This window comes from Eretmochelys imbricata, chromosome 28 (genome assembly GCF_965152235.1).
Source record: "Eretmochelys imbricata isolate rEreImb1 chromosome 28, rEreImb1.hap1, whole genome shotgun sequence".
In the NCBI taxonomy this organism is placed as follows: domain Eukaryota; kingdom Metazoa; phylum Chordata; order Testudines; family Cheloniidae; genus Eretmochelys; species Eretmochelys imbricata.
In genome coordinates this window covers 7,617,576-7,624,497 of record NC_135599.1, presented here as the reverse complement: position 1 = coordinate 7,624,497, position 6,922 = coordinate 7,617,576, and the positions used below count along the sequence as shown (strand labels likewise).

The following is a 6,922-nucleotide window of genomic DNA, read 5'->3' as shown; positions in this document are numbered from 1 at the left end:
CAGGGAGAGGGCGGGTGGGTACCGGGGGAGACCCATAAATGCCCCTCCCGGCGGGTGGGGGAGTAATTTCCCAGAGCGCGGGATCTCTTGCGCTGGGGGATGGGAAGGTTATTTACCCCGGCAAGGGGGGACGGATCAGGGCAGGGGTGAGCTGGACATCGCTCACGGGGGGGGACTGTTCTCCCCAAAACCTCATCCGATTCCTCTGGGCCAAACTCTCCATCTCCGCAGCCCGCATTTCCTCCCCATCCCCCAGGTGCGGGAAAGGCTCCCCGGTCACTGTGACGGGCAGACAGCCCGTGGGCAGGGCTCTGGGCTCACACAGACTGACCCGCTCCTGCCCAGCAGCCTCCCGCACCCTACGGGCACCATGCCACCCCCGTGTCGGACCCTGGGCTCCGGTGGGGACGGGTCCCTGGATGAGGCTGGCAGGCCGGGCCCTGCATTCGCCGTCACTCGGGGCACCGGGATCCCTGGCGAACCTGGGCCCTGGGCACCTACCAGCAGCTCCTGGCTTTGCCGCGGCTCCTCGGCTTCGGCGGCTTCTCTCTCTTTTCCCAGAGGGGCCCGACGCTCTCGGGGGGGCTCCTGGAAGAAGCGGGGGGGGTTACAAACCGCTGCAAACGGCCTCACAACGGCCCGATTTCAGGGCCCGTCCTGCCCTGCAGACGCCCAAGGAGAGTCCCTGGGGCTTTTTTCCTCTTTCAGCCTCAGCCAGGAAGCTCTGAGGGGCTGCTGAAACGGGGAGCAGGTTTCCCAGAGAAAACACAGGGCCCCTGGGAGAGGTGACGGGGTGCAACCCGGCTCCCCCGCCCCCCGCAGCTCCCCATGTCCCCTGCACCCACCCACCTCCCAAGCAACAAACTTCAGACACTGCCCCCAACTTCCTCCCCGCGAACTGGCCCCCGGCCCCACTCACAGCCCTCAATATTAGCATCAGTGCCGGATCAGAACATGGACCCCCCCCGACCCCAACTCTGTCCCCCCCACTGACACCTCCCAACCCCCAGCTCTGCCCCCACTGACACCCCCCCCAACCCCCAGCTCTGCCCCCCACTTACACCCCCCAAAACCCCCAGCTCTGTCCCCCACTGACATCCCCCAAACCCCAGCTCTGTCCCCCCACTTACACCTCCCCAAACCCCCAGCTCTGCCCCCCACTGACACCCCCCCAAACCCCCAGCTCTGTCCCCCCACTTACACCTCCCCAAACCCCCAGCTCTGCCCCCCCACTTACACCTCCCCAAACCCCCAGCTCTGCCCCTCACTGACATCTCCCCAAACCCCCAGCTCTGCCCCCCACTTACACCCCCCAAAACCCCCAGCTCTGTCCCCCACTGACACCCCCCAAACCCCCAGCTCTGCCCCCCACTTACACCCCCCAAAACCCCCAGCTCTGTCCCCCACTGACATCCCCCAAACCCCAGCTCTGTCCCCCCACTTACACCTCCCCAAACCCCCAGCTCTGCCCCCCACTGACACCCCCCCAAACCCCCAGCTCTGTCCCCCCACTTACATCCCCCAAACCCCAGCTCTGTCCCCCCACTTACACCTCCCCAAACCCCCAGCTCTGCCCCTCACTGACATCCCCCAAACCCCCAGCTCTGCCCCCACTGACACCCCCCAAACCCCCAGCTCTGTCCCCCACTGACATCCCCCAAACCCCAGCTCTGCCCCCACTGACACCCCCCCAACCCCCAGCTCTGTCCCCCTACTTACACCTCCCCAAACCCCCAGCTCTGCCCCTCACTGACATCCCCCAAACCCCCAGCTCCAAACTACTCCCAACCCCCAGCAGCCCCACGACCCCCAGATCCACCCCCCCGCCCCCGCCACGGCTCTGACCCCCAGATCCACCCTCCCCCGGCGGCCCCCATCCCCACGCGTGTCCCCGCCCGGACCCACCGCGCGGCCCCCGGCCCCGGCCCCGGCCATGGCCCCGCCGCCGCGGACGCACAAAGGGCTCCCGGGAGGAAGAGGCGGCTCCTGCCCGGGCCTGGCCCTGCCCCTGCCGGGGCGGGGTGAAAATCCGGGGTGGTTTTTTGCTCCCCGGCCGCGGCTAAAAGAGGCAAGTCGCCCGGGGGGGGGGCTGGATGGAAACCAGGTTTGGAGACCGACTCAGGCAGGCTGGAAATGGTCCGCTCCGAAGAGAGGAGAGGAAAAAGTGAGAAAGAAAAATATCACCGTGAGAAGCAAAAGTGGACACACAGGAGAGCGGAGACCGGGCTAAATCCCAAGTCCATTCGTGGCTACGAGCCCCGCACGGTGTTTGCCGGGGGGTGGGGATGGGTGGCAGGAGAGAGATCTCACTTAGGGCTAAAGCTACAAGGAGTCCAGTAGGAAGAACCGGCCTCGTGGCACCTTAGAGACGAACAAATGTATGTGAGCATAAGCTAAAACCCACTTCATCAGATGCATGGAGTGGAAAATACAGGGGGGGAGATTTTATATACACAGAGAACATGAAATCTCCTCCCTGTATTTTCCACTGCATGCGTCCGATGGAGTGGGTTTTAGCTCGCGAAAGCTTATGCTCAAATAAATTTGTTAGTCTCTACGGTTTACATGAAATCTCCCCCCTGTATTTTCCACTGCATGCATCTGATGAAGTGGATTTTAGCTCACGAAAGCTTATGCTCGAATAAATTTGTTAGTCTCTAAGGTGCCACAAGGACTCCTTTTCTTTTCACCTTACCTGATCACTCTCGCTACAGTGTGTATGGTAACACCCATTGTTTCATGTTCTCTGTGTATATAAATCGCCTCCCTGTATTTTCCAGTGCATGTATCCGATGGAGTGGGTTTTAGCTCGCGAAAGCTTATGCTCGAATAAATTTGTTAGTCTCTAAGGTTTACATGAAATCTCCCCCCTGTATTTTCCACTGAATGCATCTGATGAAGTGGGTTTTAGCTCGCGAAAGCTTATGCTCAAATAAATTTGTTAGTCTCTACGGTTTACATGAAATCTCCCCCTGTATTTTCCACTGCATGCATCTGATGAAGTGGATTTTAGCTCACGAAAGCTTATGCTTGAATAAATTTGTTAGTCTCTAAGGTTTACATGAAATCTCCCCCCTGTATTTTCCACTGAATGCATCTGATGAAGTGGGTTTTAGCTCGCGAAAGCTTATGCTCGAATAAATTTGTTAGTCTCTACAGTTTACATGAAATCTCCTCCCTGTATTTTCCACTGAATGCATCTGATGAAGTGGGTTTTAGCTCGCGAAAGCTTATGCTCAAATAAATTTGTTAGTCTCTAAGGTGCCACAAGTCCTCCTGTTCCTTTTGTGGATCCAGACTAACACGGATGCTGCTCTGAAAGGAGTCCGGTGGCACCTTAAAAACTAACAGATTTATTTTGGCATAAGCTTTCGTGGCTAAACCACCACCCCTCCCCCCGCCGACTTCTTCAGATGCTAAACCCACAGCCCCTCCGTAGGTCACATCAGACGGAGGAGCTGCCGTGACCAGCCCCTGGGAGGCCCTGGGAGGCCCATGCTGAGAGGTGCTGTCTGCGGGAGGGGAAATAAAAAAATCCCCTCGCTCTATTTTTGCAAACACAAGTGTCTCAGGCCCCTGGGGTAACCGTTACCCCCTCTGCCCCGCCTGGGCCAGGGTTTTACCCTCTGGCAGAGCCTCACCCCTGGGCTTAACCCCTGCTCCTCCACCCCCATCCCTGATTTAGCCCCTCTCCTAACCCTGCCTCCAGTTGCTTGACCCCCCCCCGCCCCCCGCCAGCCACGGCCAGTCAATTTCCTCCCCCCTGCTCAGATCCTGGCCACCCCCCTGCTCCGATTTGCCCCCTTGGCTCCCTTTTCACCCCTGTAATGCTGCAGAATCTGCTGCCAGGGAAGGGCAGGGGGAAGGGCAGTGGCTTCAGCAGATGTTACTGAGCGTGCTCCGTGCACCCTAAGGGGCAAATTATGATCGAGACTTTAGAGACCGACACCGGTCTCTACACCGGTTTTCATATGACACCGGCCACTTCCCGGGAGCCGCCGGAGGTAAGCTCCACCCAAAGCCTGCACCCCTCACCCCGTCCCACACCCCCACCCCCTGCGCCAGCTCGGAGCGCCCTCCTGCACCCCAAACCCCCTCTGGGAGCCTGCACCCCCACCCCCTGCACCAGCTCGCAGCCCCCTCCTGCACCCCAAACCCCCTCTGGGAGCCTGCACCCCTGCCCCAGCCCGGAGCCCCCTCCTGCACCCCAAACCCCTCATCCCTGGCCCCAACCCAGAGCCCACTCCCCAGCCCAGACCCCCACCCCTGCTCCAGCTCAGAGCCCCCCTCCTGCACCCCAAACCCCCTCCTGGAGCCTGCACCCCCACCCCCTGCCCCAGCCCAGAGCCCCCTCCTGCACCCCAAACCCCTCATCCTTGGCCCCAACCCAGAGCCCACTCCCCAGCCCAGACCCCCACCCCTGCTCCAGCTCAGAGCCCCCCTCCTGCACCCCAAACCCCCTCCTGGAGCCTGCACCCCCACCCCCTGTCCCAGCCCAGAGCCCCCTCCTGCACCCCAAACCCCTCATCCCTGGCCCCACCCCAGAGCCCACTCCCCAGCCCAGACCCCCCACCCCCTTCCCAGACCCCCCTCCTGCACCCTGAACCCCTCATTTCTGGCCCCACCCCAGAGCCCACTCTCCAGCCCTGAGCCCCCTCCTGCACCCCAAACCCCTCATCCCTGGCCCCACCCCAGAGCCCCCTCCCCAGCCCAGACCCCCACCCCCTTCCCAGAGCCCCCTCCTGCACCCCAAACCCCTCATCCCTGGCCCCACCCCAGAGGCCCCCCCCACACCCCAAACCCCTCATCCCTGGCCCCACCCCAGAGCCCCCCCCCACACCCCAAACCCCTCATCCCTGGCCCCACCCCAGAGCCCCCTCCCCAGCCCAGACCCCCACCCCTGCCCCAGCTCAGAGCCCCCCTCCTGCACTCCAAAACCCCCTCCTGGAGCCTGCACCCCCACCCCCTGCCCCGGCCCGGAGCCCCCTCCTGCACCCCAAACCCCTCATCCTTGGCCCCACCCCAGAGCCCACTCCCCAGCCCAGACCCCCACCCCCTTCCCAGACCCCCCTCCTGCACCCCAAACCCCTCATCCCTGGCCCCACCCCAGAGCCCACTCCCCAGCCCAGACCCCCACCCCCTTCCCAGAGCCCCCTCCTGCACCCCAAACCCCTCATCCCTGGCCCCACCCCAGAGGCCCCCCCCCACACCCCAAACCCCTCATCCCTGGCCCCACCCCAGAGCCCCCCCCCACACCCCAAACCCCTCATCCCTGGCCCCACCCCAGAGCCCACTGCCCAGCCCAGACCCCCACCCCTGCCCCCAGCCCTGAGCCCCCTCCTGCACCCCAAACCCCTCATCCCTGGCCCCACCCCAGAGCCCACTCCCCAGCCCAGACCCCCACCCCCTTCCCAGAGCCCCCTCCTGCACCCTGAACCCCTCATCCCTGGCCCCACCCCAGAGCCCCCCCCACACACCCCAAACCCCTCATCCCTGGCCCCACCCCAGAGCCCACTGCCCAGCCCAGACCCCCACCCCTGCCCCAGCCCGGAGCCCCCTCCTGCACCCCAAACCCCTCATCCCTGGCCCCACCCCAGAGCCCCCCCCCACACCCCAAACCCCTCATCCCTGGCCCCACCCCAGAGCCCACTGCCCAGCCCAGACCCCCACCCCTGCCCCAGCCCGGAGCCCCCTCCTGCACCCCAAACCCCTCATCCCTGGCCCCACCCCAGAGCCCCACCCCACACCCCAAACCCCTCATCCCTGGCCCCACCCCAGAGCCCACTGCCCAGCCCAGACCCCCACCCCTGCCCCAGCCCGGAGCCCCCTCCTGCACCCCAAACCCCTCATCCCTGGCCCCACCCCAGAGCCCACTCCCCAGCCCAGACCCCCACCCCCTTCCCAGAGCCCCCTCCTGCACCCTGAACCCCTCATCCCTGGCCCCACCCCAGAGCCCCCCCCCACACCCCAAACCCCTCATCCCTGGCCCCACCCCAGAGCCCACTGCCCAGCCCAGACCCCCCACCCCCTGCCCCAGCCCTGAGCCCCCTCCTGCACCCCAAACCCCTCATCCCTGGCCGCACCCCAGAGCCCACTCCCCAGCCCAGACCCCCCACCCCCTTCCCAGAGCCCCCTCCTGCACCCTGAACCCCTCATCCCTGGCCCCACCCCAGAGCCCCCCCCCCACCCCAAACCCCTCATCCCTGGCCCCACCCCAGAGCCCACTGCCCAGCCCAGACCCCCACCCCCTGCCCCAGCCCTGAGCCCCCTCCTGCACCCCAAACCCCTCATCCCTGGCCCCACCCCAGAGCCCACTCCCCAGCCCAGACCCCCACCCCCTTCCCAGAGCCCCCTCCTGCACCCTGAACCCCTCATCCCTGGCCCCACCCCAGAGCCCCCCCCACACCCCAAACCCCTCATCCCTGGCCCCACCCCAGAGCCCACTGCCCAGCCCAGAACCCCCACCCCCTGCCCCAGCCCTGAGCCCCCTCCTGCACCCCAAACCCCTCATCCCTGGCCCCACCCCAGAGCCCCCCCCACACCCCAAACCCCTCATCCCTGGCCCCACCCCAGAGCCCACTGCCCAGCCCAGACCCCCACCCCCTGCCCCAGCCCTGAGCCCCCTCCTACACCCCGAACCCCTCATCCCTGGCCCCAGCCCAGAGCCCCCTCCTCCACCCCATACCCCTCATCCCTGGCCCCACCCCGGAGCCCCCACCCCCGTCTGCATCCCAACTCCCTGCCCCAGCCGGGTGAGTGAGGGTGGGGGAGAGCCAGTGATGGCGGGAGTGGGGGCGGGGCCTTGGGGAAGGGGCGGGGCAAGTTGGCAACCCTAAACTTTCTCCAGCTGGGGCCGGTCTCCCCAGGCAGCCCCCGGGACGGAGACTGCGGGTAACCGAGAGGGACCTGGGGACATGCTGGG

At 65.2% G+C, this 6,922-nt stretch overlaps 1 protein-coding gene across 1 annotated transcript in view; it reads left to right on the top strand.

The window, feature by feature from the left end:
- The window catches only part of LOC144258244 (uncharacterized), a 222,074-nt gene that overhangs the window by 85,373 nt on the left and 129,779 nt on the right, over positions 1 to 6,922 (top strand).